This window comes from Macrobrachium nipponense, chromosome 28 (genome assembly GCF_015104395.2).
Source record: "Macrobrachium nipponense isolate FS-2020 chromosome 28, ASM1510439v2, whole genome shotgun sequence".
NCBI lineage: Eukaryota > Metazoa > Arthropoda > Malacostraca > Decapoda > Palaemonidae > Macrobrachium > Macrobrachium nipponense.
Genome location: NC_087217.1, coordinates 48,463,394 through 48,480,893, shown reverse-complemented (window position 1 = coordinate 48,480,893; position 17,500 = coordinate 48,463,394). Strand labels below are relative to the sequence as shown.

General features: G+C 38.0%; 1 protein-coding gene across 1 annotated transcript in view; it reads left to right on the top strand.

Moving 5' to 3' along the window:
- Positions 1-17,500, top strand: part of LOC135201178 (ice-structuring glycoprotein-like) — a 90,137-nt gene that overhangs the window by 63,831 nt on the left and 8,806 nt on the right. The window lies entirely within an intron of this gene.

Here is a 17,500-nt window from a genome sequence, read left to right as displayed (position 1 = left end):
GTAAATCAGTTAAAGCATTTAGTAACACTCCTTTTAAACATATCTCTTCACGGTTGTAGTTTTTTGTCAGATATGAATTTATCAAAAGCCACTATGAAGTCTAGGTTGTTTTTGCGGTCTGGCATAAGGGCGAAGGATAAGCCTAAATTTAAAACTAAATGTTGATTTAACGTAAGGGGGGTGTTGGATAAGTTTAAACTTTGTCTTGTTGCTCAAGATTATTCCACGCACTATTGTCTATTAGGTTATTTAACTTGCGTAGAAGTCTGTTGGAATGAGTCACGCTATTATAGGCAGCAATGTCGGAACAGAATGAAATCAGATACCTGTATATGTGGTCCGTAGTGAGGAGGCGAAGATTAGACTGGGTTTCATATATCACTCTGCGTAGTATGAAGATGTCGTTTTTCGTATCGGTGATTCTTTCCTCCAGGAAAATCTTGTGTGAGAGAGGGAAGGGGTCCGATTGCAGAGTCCATCTCCCGAATCCGTACATTTTTGGTAGTACTTGCTCAAAGAGCAAGTACTACCAAAAATGTACGGATTCGGGAGATGGACTCTGCAATCGGACCCCTTCCCTCTCTCACACAAGATTTTCCTGGAGGAAAGAATCACCGATACGAAAAACGACATCTTTCATACTACGCAGAGTGATATATGAAAACCCAGTCTAATCTTCGCCTCCTCACTACGGACCACATATACAGGTATCTGATTTCATTCTGTTCCGACATTGCTGCCTATAATAGCGTGACTCATTCCAACAGACTTCTACGCAAGTTAAATAACCTAATAGACAATAGTGCGTGGAATAATCTTGAGCAACAAGACAAAGTTTTAAACTTATCCAACACCCCCCTTACTGTAAATCAACATTTAGTTTTAAATTTAGGCTTATCCTTCGCCCTTATGCCAGACCGCAAAAACAACCTAGACTTCATAGTGGCTTTTGATAAATTCATATCTGACAAAAACTACAACCGTGAAGAGATATGTTTAAAAGGAGTGTTACTAAATGCTTTAACTGATTTACATAAGAAATATCCTGTTCCTCGCAGATTCATGATAGCCATCCACTCGCTAAAAAAGTTAGATGTTATAATAAGTAGATCCGACAAAGACGGCAAAATCGTAATAATGGACAAAGACTTCTACCTTGACAAAATCAACCAGCTCCTTAGCGACACAAACACATACGAAAAACTGACGAAAAATCCCCTCCAAAACGTTCCCACAGAATTTTTTCGGAAAGTAAGATTAATTGGCAAAGACAAAAAGAGTATTGAACTATTAGAGAAATTTAAAGTAATTAATCCTAAAATTACCCTATTTTTATGGCCTTCCCAAAACTCACAAAGACAATCTTCATTCAGACCCATCGTTTCATGTGCCGGAGCTTTCATTACAAAAATTTCTAAATGGTTAGCTGGCCTCTTTCCCTTTTTTAGGCACCTTTCTCCCAGTCACATTAAACATTCGGAAGATTTTTTGTCACAAATTCAGAGAAGCACATATACCACTTCACAACATAAAACTTTTAAGCCTTGACGTAGATTCCCTGTTCACTAAAGTACCAGTACAGGACGTTCTTCAGTTTTTAAGGGTAAAATTATCCCCCTATTCAGATCATTTCCCTTTGGCGCTGACAAAATAATAAAGCTAGTTGAATTATGTGCATCTAATAACGTATTTTCATTCGGGGAATCATTCTACAAGCAAAAATTCGGGTGTAGTATGGGTAGTCCTTTAAGTCCTGTTCTAGCCAATCTGTACATGGAATACTTTGAAACTACAGTAATAAATGCAATAAAACCCAAAAACATGCTGTGGATGAGATACGTGGGATGATATCCTAACATTTTGGGATAATAGGTGGGGCAATTTTAATGAATTCCTCGCGAAATTAAACACATTAGTGCCCAGCATCAAATTTAAAGTTGAATGGGAAACAGACAAACAAAATTCCTTTTCTTGATGTTTTAATAATCAGAGATACGACAGAATACAAATTCACCATATACAGAAAACCAACGTTCTCACTTTCATACATTCACTACTTTAGCTATCACGACAGTACTATCAAGATAGGTGTAGCTAGTAACTTGTTCTTAAGAGCCTTACGAATTTGTTTCCCCAGAATTCCTGGAAAAAGAATTTGAACTAATTCGCAAGCAACTTTCGTCTTTAAAATATCCTGACCATATAATTGAGAAAGCAATTCACAAAGCAAACGTAATTTTCTACCGACCCCCTAAAGACAAGACCAGAGATACACCCAACAATAAAATAATAATTCCCCACCTGGACACGATTAAGAGAATAACCAATCCCTTCGGAAAATCGAACCCTTTTGTATTTACTTACCCAAACACCTTAGCCAAATCCCTGATTAACGTCCAACAAAAGGCATCTCCAAAGGACTCTGGGGTATACGAAATCCCATGCCAGGACTGTGACCAATCTTACATCGGATTTACAGGTAAATCCCTTCCCCAGAGATTAATACAACACAAACGGTCAGTTAGGTATGGACAACAGAACTCTGCTATTTTCAACCATATAAATGAACATAACCATAGAATAAACTGGAATTTGTCACGTGTAATTTATAGCAGCAACTGCCGGTACAAGAGTCAAATGATGGAATCGGCCTTAATAAAAGAGAGGCAGGTAATGAACATCTCAAAAGGAGCATGGATTTCGGACACGATCGACAACCTCTTCATTCAACCAACCCTTAAGAAGATTAAAGGAAGATTATCAGCGGGGGTGACTTAAATTGGCTTGTTTGTGGATGGACCTCTTGGTTATAAATACCACCTTTTCTGTAAACTTTCTCATTCATCTACCTGAAGAGGGAGACAGCAGTCTCTGAAATATAGTACTTTTTTTCTCTATATTTTGGTTGTTTTTATGGGCTCCTTTTATTAGATATATATATATATATATATATATATATATATATATATATATATATATATATATATATATATATATATATAGGTATATGCGACACACGCTTTTGTACCATGTGAATAAGCACTCTCCAACAATCACACGATCGATCGTCTGATCGAGAGAGAGAGAGAGAGAGAGAAAACACGACTTTTCACTCAAACACACAAAAGTTGTATATCCTTAACATACGTAAAACAATCGCAATGAATGGAAAGGAAAGCAATAATTTAAAGCAATAATTTAGAAATATTCACAACCAATGAAAAAGCGACTGTATAAATACCAAAAGTTTAATTGAAGTACCATATACTGGTGGGTCTCAGACAATTATTATTTATATTATTATAATGTAAAATGAACGGGCATTTATATGTAGCATGGATAAAAGGGCATTGAAGAAAGCTGCCACAAAACACAATACACACACGCCAAAGGAAGAGAAGAGAGAGGGAGGATATATTAACTTTAAAATAATACTGCATACATTTCTTTCTGTAAATCATATCCCCTCCCCACCCCTAACAATAAATTTGGTGAAAAGGTCAAGAATAAATATTTCTGCCCACATTCCTAACGGAAGCAGCGTTCAAAGGAAGATTTTTTTTACATTTTATTCTTTGTATAATTCTAGTGGTTGAGCATCATTCCTCTGAAGAGCTTGAGCATGAAATCTTAACACGCGAAAAATACACGGTATGCATACGCTAAAGCTATGCTCTCCCAAGCGTGAGAGTTTTCCTTTTCGTTGTCACTATTTGGGAAAATTTCAGTCTTTTGGAAATAAAATGCAGCTGAAAATAGTGGGGTTCTGTCCATGAATTTTGCATCTTAGAGAAGCTTTAAGAGGGATGGATGGATGGAGAAATGAGTGGGGTATCTTAGTGAAGTTTTAAGAGGGATGGACAGATGGAGAAATGAGTGGGGTATCCTAGTGAAGCTTTTTAAGAGGGATGGATAGATGGAGAAATGAGTGGGGTATCTTTGTGAAGCTTTAAGAGGAATGGATGGATGGAGAAATGAGTGGGGTATCTTAGTGAAGCTTTAAGAGGGATGGATGGATGGAGAAATGAGTGGGGTATCTTAGTGAAGTTTTAAAAGGGATGGATAGGTGGAGAAATGATATATTATTCAGACATTTCTACACTAGCCAGAAATATATTTACAACTAAATAACAGTATGTTATTTACTTTTACAATTCACTAAAAATATATAAAAGAAAAAATCTCATCAGCGAATCGTGAGGATGAGGGTGGGGAGGGGGGGTGGGGGTTAGGAGGAGTTTCGTTTCCTGATAATTCCATTAGGCATCTGTTGATTTCCGAGGCGAATTTTATACCTGGTGGCTAGTCGTTTAGGTTGGTCGCAGTCAGGGTGGATTAGAGGGGTGTCGGGCTAGCAACCTCTATATATATATATATATATATATATATATATATATATATATATATATATATATATATATATATTTATATATAACTTTCAACCACATTATCATAATTATCACCATCATTCAACCTTCCAAATATTAAATTTTCCTCTTACTTTAACACTGCCGTTTTTCCTCTCTCTCTCTCTCTCTCTCGTCTCTCTCTCTCTCTCTCCTCCAGCGAAGAAGTGATGGATCACCGATTCGCCTGCGCCACAATTGAAACTTTAATTGCGACTTCACGGCTCTCGAAGTTGGGATTTTAAGGTACCCGAAAATTTACATGGCTTACTAGTTATATGTGTTGGGGGAAGAGTGGATCCGTCTGACACCTCCCATTCCACAAGCACAACTCCGTGATCGATTACCCCAGCCAGATAACCATCACTATACAATTGTTCATCACTATCCTCTCTCCAACTCCCACTCCTATACTCCTTCCCAATCCTAGTCTCCATGGGGCCCCCAGACAGACACACTGACACACACCATCCACCTCTCCCTCCCTCCCTCCCTCCCTACCTCACATCTCTCCCAGCCGCCGACAGTAAACCCCCCCCCCTCCAGAAGCCTTATCCCAGTACCTCCCCCTACCCATCTCCCTCCCCTGCACTTCCCTCCACCTCCAGAAGCTTCCCTCATCCCAGTACCCGCCCCTACCACATTCTTCTCCCTTGCATCTCCCCCCATACACCCCCTCCCGAGACCTTATTCCCAGTACCCACCCCTAACCCTCCCTCACTAACATCTCCCCCTTCCCACCCTCCTTCCCATTCCCAAACCTTATTTCCAGTACCTACCCCTACCCCTGACCTATACCCAAAACTCAACATATAGTTATAGACCACTCTCCGCTCCCTCCCATGTCCCCTACCCCTCCCTCCATCCCGCAACCGTATACCCCCAGTATAGACCCCTACCCCTGACTTATAACCACGACCTATACCCGAAACTCAACCTATAGACCCCTGCCCCTCCCTCACAACCCTCCTCCTCCACCAATCCCTCCCCTCCCAAAATCGTATGAACAGTTTATACCCCTACCCCTGTCCCATACCCGAAACTATACCTATAGAAGCATCCCTCTCAGGTCTGCAGGTCACATACACACAAACAAACACACACACACACACAGGCGCGCGCTTATCTATTATCGATTCATCAATACTATATATAAGCGCAGAAAGATCGTCCACTGTATCGTCCGCGCTCTGCGCGTGCGCTGTTGCTATTGAGTATTGCGTGAAGGATGATATATAATGGGATGGTTGTACACGAAGCGGGGGAGACGTTTACGAAAAAGTATATTATGTATGTATATGTGTATATATGTATGCATATATATATATATATATATATATATATATATATATATATATATATATATATACTAGAAATCATAGCAAATTTGATGACAAGACTCCACATATTTTTCGACAAAAAGAACACACACAAAAATAATAATAAAATAAGGCAAACGTCAAAATGGAGTAAAACGTAGTTCAGCCAAAGTCAGATTACGATCAGAAGATATGAAAATGAAACAGACCCGAAGACTTGCCATATTCGCTCGAACAACGTGATTTGCAACACGGACCATTCATAAAGTCCCTTGCGGATTAAGATTGGTTTGTTTACATTACCTGGCGCAGCGCATGAAATACAGCAGATGATCCGTGGCAGTAACAGTTTTATATAAGTTCTTTAGCAGAGAAAAAGATGACGGGAAGGTGTTTCAAAAATAACAGAAAACGAACTTCAATAAATAACAGAAAGAACTTAAGTAAATTACAAACATGTTTACGAAATTGATACTCGGGTGCCTGAGATCAAAGGTACATTTTATATACACACATCTATCTCTCTCTCTCTCTCTCTCTCTCTCTCTCTCTCTCTCTCTCTCTCTCCCCAAACCCAGTTATCAATAGTATCCACTGGAAAAAAATATGCTTCACAACCTAACTACATATATACAGAACCAATTCCAGCTACATGTGGCTAGCATTCTGTTCACTGTCACATTACAATCTTACTTGTGCAAAAACCAAAAGAAGAAGAATTTAAACGACTCATCTCCCAGAAAATGCCTGCGAGAATTGTAGCCGTAAATGGGAAATAAACAATCCTAAGAATTTCTCTGAAATATCCATAGGATCGGCACCAGACCTTATGGTGTTGACGTCAGAACCCTTCGAAGGTACTGGACAGATAATATGTCATGGAAGGTAATTCCAGCAGGGGAAAAAAATATGATTTACGTCCAAGCAGGGCATTTTAGCTGTAAAGGATATTGCAAGTACAGGACATATCTCCCAAAGTACAGTGTTCGCCACAAAATACTGTAATACAGAAGCTCATCACAACCGCCAGCGATCGTTTTTCTTGTCACCTCAGACCCTACAGCGTCGAGGAGCGCTGTTCTTTGTCAGCATACCGGATGGTAATTGACACATATTCGACAAATAAACACGACCTTCCGAGGCAGAAACTTGAGGCACTCAAGGATTAGGTGTAACAATATCTGGCAGAACAAAAGGTAATCACACTCATACGAGGAGGATATTGCCTTGTTTTATATGACAAGGTGCTACTGCTGCTGGTGTTGGTGTTGAGTACGTCATAAAACAGACGCACGCACACACACACACACACCCCTGACAAACAATACGCTATTAATCAAACTGAAACGTATTTTTCGAGAGCGTCAAGATCATTGGTTTCCGTTCTGCCGGGACTTTTTCCACTCTCTCTCTCTCTCTCTCTCTCTCTCTCTCTCCTGATTGGCTGTGGGGCACCTCCTAAGGACGGGTTCTGACTGGGTGCAGAGAATGACAGATGGGATGTGGAGGGGGGACGTGTGACTGATAGCTCTAATGAAACCTGCTCAATGAGGTCGGCTAAGGCGCGTGTAAAGAGAGAGAGAGAGAGAGAGAGAGAGAGGGAGAGAGAGAGAGAGAGAGAGAGAGAGAGAGAGAGCGTAATATTAAGATACAGACCGAAGGATAAGCGAGACAAGAACAGGAATAAAAGGAATAAGTTAATGAAAATTACAAAATGAAACTCTTACCTAGGTGAGACGATACTTTAACGCAGGTACTCTCTCTCTCTCTCTCTCTCTCTCTCTCTCTCTCTCTCTCTCTCTCTCTGACCACGTTCATCAATCAAACCAACCTGCTCAACGAACTAACCTCTTAACCTCTCTCCGAACCCACACAACCTGCCTATAGTAAACCCACATCGAACCCATAATCACCCAGCTAACCGCACCGTCCTCTCAACCCCCTCCCGAAAAAAAACAGCAGAAGTCCTTACAAGTCCGCAACCCCAAAGATCCAACAACAACACCCGCCCCCCACCCCCGAACATCGGAACTCCCTTTCGTATATTCGCAATCCCAAAAACCCACATAGAATTCCTGAACCCACCAACCACTTTTTGGTGGACCACCGTAAGTGCGCAACCCTACAAACCCCTCTAGAATTTCTGAACCCAACAACCTCTTTTTAGTGGACTAGCGTCCGTAAGTCCGCAAGCTCAAAAACCCACTGATAACCTCTGAACCCCGAAACCCGTTTTTGGTGGAACAGCACCCATAAGACCACAACCCCAAAACCCACCTAGAATCCCTAAACCCAACAATCCCTTTTTGGTGGACCAGCGCCCATAAGTCCGCTATCCCCTCCCTCCCCCCCAAAAAAACACCTAACAACCCCAAAACCCGACAACCCCTTCATGGTGGAATAGTCGGCAATGTGAGAGGTAATATTAGTAGTAATAGTAGCAGCGAAGGACTCCATAAAAGCCCGGACTAACAGCCCCCAGGATGAGTCTACCTAATGAAACGATGGTCATATAAGCCCGGTGGGTGGCACACTACTACGGCACCACTCCGGCGAGGATGACACCGCCGCCGCCTACGGTACGACCCCAGTCTTCCGCTTTAATGTTCTCCCGTCAGTGCCTCGTCAAAGGGGCACTTACCGCGAGCAGGGGAAATAAAAATCGCCGAGATTATCCGCCATTTTGCTTTCTTAATACCCGATTGGACGCGGCTCGTCACCTATAAAAACGGCATAAACGGAATCACAACGATTTCGGGGGGGTAAAAATGGATGGCCCGCCGGATGTTGTCCTCCGTGGATGCTGTCTTTTATTCTTGATCAAATAATATTCACAAAGAATTATTTCAAATATATATATATATATATATATATATATATATATTATATGTATAGTATATATATATGTATATATATATATATATATGTATATATATATATATATATATATATATATATATATATATATACATTGTTTTTTTGGGGGAGGGGGGTGGGGCCCACATCGAATTAGGTTTCTTTTTACAAAATTAATCATGGTTATCCTTTTGCTTTTATCTGCATGCATATATATATATACATATATATATATATACATATATATATGTGTGTGTGTGTGTGTGTGTGCGTGTGAGTGTAAATTTTCAAGCAGATAAAAAGCAAAAGGATAAACATGATTATGTTTGTAAAAAGAAACGTAATTGGATGTGGCCCCAAAATCTAAGGCAGTGTAACATAATACTCATACTAACAACTTTCGTAAAAAAAGAAAAAACATAATATCAGCGGACAAAAAAATCACACTATACTGAGTCCAGTTTTCTTATCGAGGCGTAACTTAAAAATGTTTTTTTCATTGGGCGACAAGATTTTCGTGTCTTAATGGTTTCATTTCTGGATCAGGCGTTTGAAATCAACATAAACTAAAAGTCTGCCCTACATGAATCTACATCGACGTGGTTATACTTTCTGTAGAAACTGAATACTGACCGAAGTGCAGTTACCAAGATTTCATGCTGCCAATGTAGAGAGCTTCGCCTTAGACAGTATACCTGAGATTCTGAAGGGGAACTCTTGGGCCCGCCCTATTTAGGAAGTGCGAGCGGAGGAGAAATAATAATAACAATAATAATAATAATAATAATAATAATAATATGATGATGATGATGATGATGATGATGATGGAAACAGACCTTTCAAACATGTTTTATTGAATATAATGGCAGAATTTACAGAATCTATTTCGTACAGAATTTTCTCAATTCTCCTCATGAAAGCTGCTTAGAAATATCAGTGTGCCAGAGAAGCAAGTCGTTCGGAGAATTCGAAAGAATTCTGTACAAAACTCTTATTATTATCACCACCACCTCCTCCATGAACACTTCCAAAACTTTCTTCTGTCTCCTTGCATCATGAAATTCCATTAAGTATAATAATAATAATAATAATAATAATAATAATAATAATAATAATAAATAATAATAATAATAATAAAACAAAGCTTATCCCCAACTTGAACACACAGTTCGTTTTCCCCTTCCGAGTGGTTTCGAACCCTTTGCTTTCGATAGCCAGGAACCGCAATGCTTGAGGGAGGGACGGAGGGAGGGAAGAAAGGAGGGAGGGAGGGAAGGAGATGGCAAAAAAGGGGGCTGCCGCGTAATTAGTTGTAACGACGGAAAAATGACGTATAAAAATCTGCCTGAAACAAATACGTGTATAAAACCGCTTGAAATATCTGCGTGGAGGAATTACATGAAGTTCCGTCGTTATTAATAACAGTGATTAGGGGTGATCATCGCCGAATGCGAGGAAGTTATTTGAATTGGAGAAAGGGGGGAAGAAGGAAGAGACCGCCGAAAGAGGAGGAGGAGGAGGAGGAGGAGGAGGGAGGATGCGGCGGCAGGAAGGGACGATAAGGAACGCAGGAGAGGATAATTGTCGATTGCAAGGAAAAAGAAGAAAGCTTTCAGAGGTGTTCGTGGAGAGAGAGAGAGAGAGGGAGAGAGAGAGAGAGAGAGAGAGAGAGAGAGAGAGATGAGAGAAGAGGTGGTGAAGCTAGGAAAAGCAAATGGGTAAAGTAATAATAATAATAATAATAATAATAATAATAATAATAATAATAATAATAATAATAACGAGGAAGAAGAAGTTGAAGAAGAAGTAGAAGAAAAACAAGAGGAAAAAGCAAATGGGAAGGTAATAATAATAATAATGATGAATGAAGAAGAAGAAGAAAAGAAGAAGAAGAAGAAAAAGAAGAAGAGAGGAGGAGGAGGAGGAGGAGGAGGAGAGGAGGAGGAAGTGAAAGCAGAGTAGAAATAAAATGGGAGGAGACAAATGGCGATAAAAAAAAAACTTCTTCCCTCAAAACAATAGAATTTTAAGGCACAATTCCCCCCCATAAAATATTCAAAGAAAATTAGCTCCGGTGACGTATGTGTTGTGGCAAGTATGAAAAAAAAAACAATGATGACGATACAATGTGAGTACAAATTACATATATACTCTTGGGAATATATCACCATAAAGCTTTTTTCCCCTTTGGGAAGGTTGGCTAGGGCTATATTGATGATACCCTTCCAATTTACAATAATAATAATAATAATAATAATAATAATAATAATAATAATAATAATAATAATAAGTAATAAGTGGTACGAGCACTAACCTGAGGGAGTGATAGAAAACGTTCAGGCAAAGATCATCTGGGACTATGGTATCAGAACAAATAGGGTGATACGTGCAAACAGACCAGACGTGACGTTGATTGACAAAGTCAAGAAGAAAGTATCACTCATTGATGTCGCAATACCATTGGACACCAGAGTTGAAGAGAAAGAGAGGGAAAAAATGGATAATTATCAAGATCTGAAAATAGAAATAAGAAGGATATGGGATATGCCAGTGGAAATTGTACCCATAATCATAGGAGCACTAGGCACGATCCCAAGATCCCTGAAAGGGAATCTAGAAAAACTAGAGGCTGAAATAGTTCCAGGACTCATGCAGAAGAGTGTGATCCTAGAAACGGCGCACATAGTAAGAAAAGTGATGGACTCCTAAGGAGGCAGGATGCAACCCGGAACCCCACACTATAAATACCACCCAGTCGAATTGGAGGACTGTGATAGAGCAAAAAAAAAAAACACACAAATAAATAAATAAATAATAATAATAATAATAATAATAATAATAATAATAATAATAATAATAATAATAATAATAATAAAAACCACGCAGTCGAATTGGAGGACTGTAATAGACACCCCCCAAAAATAATAATAATAATAATAATAATAATAATAATAATAATAATAAATACCACCCAGTCGAATTGGAGGACTGTTATAGACCAAAATAATAATAATAATAATAATAATAATAATAATAATAATAATAATAATGGCGCTCCAAAGAGGCTATACTCCTATGTAAAACCTTCAAGTTCGTATCCCAAACTACACAAATCATTGACTTCCTATATTTGATCTATTTACGTTTTAATTCATTTTGCTTCGTTTGCCATTCGTGTTGTTGTGTACTTTATTCTAATGTGATTCTCTTGAATTTCTTTGCCTTTTCCTTCATACGTGGCATTATGCTCGATGGAATCTTGCCAGCTAAATACATTATTGCAGCTTGACCACCATGATGTGTGTACGGCATAAATATAGAGTGTGTGTGTGTGTGTGTGTGCGTGTGCGCGCGCGCGAATAATATGTTTGTACGCAGAATATGTGTGTGATAAGCAGACTATCACATGAGCACAGATAATATGGTTATACGATATTGTTCAAGTTCGTAGACATAAAAAATAAAAAGTAAGTTCTTTTTAAACCTAAACACGTCCTCCCAGAAAAACATATAAAAAGGAAGAGAGACGAAAGACAAAAAAAAAAAAAAAAAAAAAAAAAAAAAAAAAAAAACACTTTGTGAAGATGCTGATCCGTCACTATCAATCATGATAAAGATCTACTTACGGTGCACTTGCCTGAATGAACAAGAGACATAAGGAAAGATGAATAATAATAATAAGAAAAAAAAGTGACTGTACAAATCAAGTAGAACAAAGTCAACAACCCTCTCTGGAGCCACAGAGACATTGCAGTGTCTGCGGGCAAGAACTGGAAGTTTAGTATAGGTTACAGGAATTTAAGTAAAAATTTTGGTTAAAATTCTACAACTCAAGACTATATATATATATATATATATATATATATATATATATATATATATATATATATATACATACATATATATATATACATATATATATAATTTCTATCATTATTTTTATAACATATATATAAAATAAAAATAATATGTATATATTATAAAAACATCCTCTCTTTATTCTGAGAGAGAGAGAGAGAGAGAGAGAGAGAGAGAGAGAGAGAGAGAGAGAGGCGGGGGGATATTATGTTTTCATTTCTCTTTATTCTGAGAAAGAGGAAGAGAGAGAGAGAGAGAGAGAGAGAGAGAGAGAGAGAGAGAGAGAGAGACCTTACAGACCTTACATGTTGTTCGGGTTGCCCCAGGTCCCTCAGTGTGAGGCACCTCTAATGTCTACCAGAGAGTTGCTAGTACATCTTCCGGTATATTTTGCATCTTCCAATCTTGGATGGTCTGGGATGCAGTTTAGATATTTGTCGAGCTTATTCTTAAACACATCTACGCTCACTCCTGATATATTCCTCAGATGAGCTGGCAACGCATTGAATAGACGCTGCATTATCGATGCTGGTGTGTAGTGGATTAATGTCCTGTGTGCTTTCCTTATTTTTCCTGGTATAGTTTTGGGCACTATTAATCTACCTCTGCTTGCTCTTTCTGATATTTTTAGTTCCATGATGTTTTCTGCTATTCCTTCTATCTGTTTCCATGCCTGAATTATCATGTAGCGTCTCTTCTCCTTTTAGACTATATAATTTTAAGGATTGTAGTCTTTCCCAGTAGTCAAGGTCCTTAACTTCTTCTATTCTAGCTGTAAAGGACCTTTGTACACTCTCTATTTGTGCAATATCCTTTTGATAGTGTGGGTACCATATCATATTGCAATATTCAAGTGGACTACGAACATATGTTTATAAAGCATAATCATGTGTTCAGCTTTCTTGTTTTGAAGTGCCGTAACAACATTCCCATTTTTGCTTACATTTTGCCAACAGAATTGCTATTTGATCATTGCATAACATGTTCCTATTCATCATCACACCAAGGTCTTTAACTGCTTCCTTATTTGTGATTGTCTCATTATTAGGTCCCCTATATGCATATAGCTTTCCTTCTCTGTCTCCATAATTTATTGATTCAAATTTATCAGAGTTAAATACCATCCTATTTACCTCTGCCCAATCATATACTTTGTTAAGGTCTCTTTGTAGAGCGTTCCTATCTTCATCACATGTAATTTCTCTACTTATTCTTGTGTCATCAGCGAAACTACTCACTACCGAATCCTTAACATTACTGTCTATGTCTTTAATCATAATAACAAACAGTATTGCAGCTAACACCGTACCTTGTGGCACACCGGATATTACCATGGCTTCATCCGATTTTTCATCGTTTGCAATAACTATCTGTTTTCTGTTGTGTAAAAATTCTTCTAACCATCTTCCTACTTTATCCACGATATTGTGTTTTCTAATTTTCTTCGCTAATATATTATGGTCTACCTTGTCAAAAGCTTTTGCAAAGTCTAGATAAACCACATCTGTTTCATTTCCGCTTTTCATATTTTTGAATATGTTCTCACGGTAGACTAACAGTTGGGTTTGTGTACTTTTTCCGGGTATGAAACCATATTGTCCCATATTAAACAAATTATTTTTTATTAAATGTTTCATAATATGTGATGTTAGACTCACAGGCCTATAATTACTAGCCTCTAGTCTTGATCCACTTTTGAAAGTAGGGGTAATATATGCTAATTTGTGCTCATCATAAATCTTGCCTGTATCTACACTTTGTATTAATAATATTGCAAGTGGCTTTGTGATAGAATGAACTACTTTCTTTAACAAAATAGCAGGAACTCCATCAGGCCCTGCTGCAGCTCCATTTTTAATTTCATTAATAGCCTGCACAATATCAGCTTCATTAATATCTATGTCAGCTAAATATTCACTATTTTCGTCCCTTACTTCTATATCATTATCTTCATTATCTATTCTAGGGGTGAATTCTCTCTTATATCGTTCTGCCAATATGTTGCAAATTTCCTTTTTTTCATTCGTTAATCTCCCTTCAAATCTTAGAGGGCCAATTTCTATTCTTCTTTTATTCATCTTTTTCGCGTATGTGTATAGTAGTTTGGGGTTTTGCTTGATATTTATTAGGGTTTTTTCTTCCAATTCCCGTTTTTCATTTTCTTTTGATTGTATAATCTTTTGTTCTAAATTTTCTATCTTACTTTTAAGTTCTATAACTTTCCATCCATTTTTTTCTTTTGCAAGACCTTTTTTCCACTTTCTGATTTTCTGGAACAAGATCCTTCTGTCTCTTGGTATGCATGACTGATGTTTACTTTTCTTCTTCGGTATATATTTATCCACTATTTTCTCTAATATTTTATATAATATCTCCGTATTTACCCTTATGTCATCACTTACGAAAATGTTATCCCAATCTTTGTTTAATTCCTCATTTATTTCTGACCATTTTATATTTTTACTGTAGAAGTTGTATTTTCCATATCCTTCCCACTTTTTCATTTCTTGCTTATCTCTGTTTTCACTTGCTTTGGAATGGACTGTTAACTCTATGATATTATGGTCTGAAATATTCGCATTATAAACTATTATTTCTTTAACATAATTCATCTCGTTCACAAATACTAGGTCTAAAGTATTTTCCTTTCTTGTGGCAGGTGATTTATTTGTTGAATGTTGTATTCTAGTAGCATATCTAATAGCTTTTCGAATTGCCTCTTATCTTCTGCACTACTATTACTCTCTTTTTTATATGTATAAGTACAACCACAATCTCCTATTCGTTCTTTCCAGTCTACGAAAGGAGAGTTGAAGTCTCCAGATAGGAGAATAGTCCAGTCCTTGTGATTTCTACATATATCATCCAATTTTTCTATTATCAAGTCAGTGAGAGAGAGAGAGAGAGAGAGAGAGAGAGAGAGAGAGAGAGAGAGAGAGAGAGAAATGTGGATTTACCCAATGAATATCCTACTGGTCCACCGGGTTTTTCCTTTTAACTAAGATTTTTAACTTCTCTTTATTCTGAGAGAGAGAGAGAGAGAGAGAGAGAGAGAGAGAGAGAGAGAGAGAGAGCCTCCTTGTCTTTAACATTATGATAGTTTTGAACAAATGTTTACATCCTCAACGTCAGTAAATAAGTGGAAAAATAAGTGACTAAAGGCGTAGATAGATAAATAAGCAAATAAACAAATATAAATAAATGATGGAAAAAGGAGGAAAAGGATTAGAGAATGGGATGAGTGAAGTTTCTCAGCCAGGAAAGATCCGGAACATGCACCTCGGGTAGGATACATAATAGGATGATGACATCCGAGCGAGAGCAGCTATGTATCACCAAGGTTAAGGGCATCATGCTGTAGGAGGAAGTGAAATGAAGTCAAGTGGCGGCCTGGAATCCACGAGGCCATGCTGTGGATTTTGCTGGAACCCTGGACTTGTGAATGTGTAAAGAGAAGTTAAAAACATCATAGTTAAAAAAAAAGGGGGGGGGGAAAAAAACCAATAGGATAATTAGTAGGTAAATCCACATCTCTCTCTCTCTCTCTCTCTCTCTCTCACACACACACATACACACACAATCCCCAGAAAACGAGAGAAAACGACACGAATACAAACAAAAAACTTAAAAAAAAAGAGCATAGAGCGCATCATAAAGCTACTTGTCAATTATTAATAAAAAATAACCAAACGACACCCAGGTATCCCCTTCTACGTTCATTTAACGACGGTTTTTATGGCGGCTGTTGAAAGTGATACGATGACCGACGGTGTACCGGTAGGCCAATAAAACCGCTACTACTGCCTGGTTTGCAATGTCATATCTGGAAGAGAGAGAGAGGGTCCTTCCACCGACCTACCATCTCTCTCAGATTGATATTTCTAGGGCGTTCTAGGTCTTCGATCTAGTCTATCTGTAATTAATAATAATTCTAGGGCATCCTAAGTCACTTACCTCGCCTATCTGCGCTTAATGATAATCCTAGGGCATTCTAGGTCACCGACCTAGCTTCTCTCACTAGATGATAGTCTTATGGCGTTCTAGGTCAACGATCAGATCTATCTGCACTTAGTGATAATCCTAGGGCGTTCTAGGTCACCGATCTAGCTTCTCTGCAATTATGATAATTCTAGGCCGTTCTAGGTCACCGACCTAGCCTCTCTGCACTGAATGATATTTCTAGGTCGTTCTAGGTCACCACCACCACCTCCGCCGCAAGCAGGCCAGTCCAATTCGCGTTACGTACAGACAGCACGCGAGAAGTCCATTGTTCTTCTCTGGCTGGCATTCCGTGTCACAACCCGGCCCCCTTCCGCCCCCCCCCCCCCTCTCTAAAAAAATACTTAGAAATGTTCATAAATGCAAATACAGAAAATCAAATCTTAAAAAACAAATGACATAGAAAAAATAAACTTTCACACAGAAGTAGAGTGTATATATTCATAAAGGTAACTTTTGCACAGAAATAAAGCGTGTATATTTATAAAGAACTTTCACACAGATGTAAAGCGTATATATATAAAGACAAGTGAAATATAAAACCCTCAAATATGAATAAACCATAAAGAAAAGAATCAGTTTCAAAAAATGGTAACACGTAAATAAATTTAAATTAACTATTCCACTGTAATAACAAGATCTAAAACGTCGCACTATTTACAAAAAAAAAGAAAGAAAAAGAAAACATAAATCTTCTGAACAGTAGACCGAAACCTAAGCATGAATAACACAAAAAATAAATGGACGAAAGAACAACTCAAATCTTTTTTTCCCGGGACAATTACAAAAACTGGCTTAATCTAATTTACATACCTTTTTTTTAAAGTGCATAAATTATTGTCAGATTTGGGAATGAATCAAACTGATATGAATTTGAATACATTCCAGTAATCATTATTGATATATTCTATTATATTCGGGAGACAGACTTCCTACGCTTTCAATTCCTAACGTGGAAAAATGATAAAAAAGTGGATTTGTGATTGATTGATTGATTTCTGTTAAAATGGCGTTGCACCTGCTTTGGTCACTGATGCGGTTAAGGGAACATCTACGAGCGTG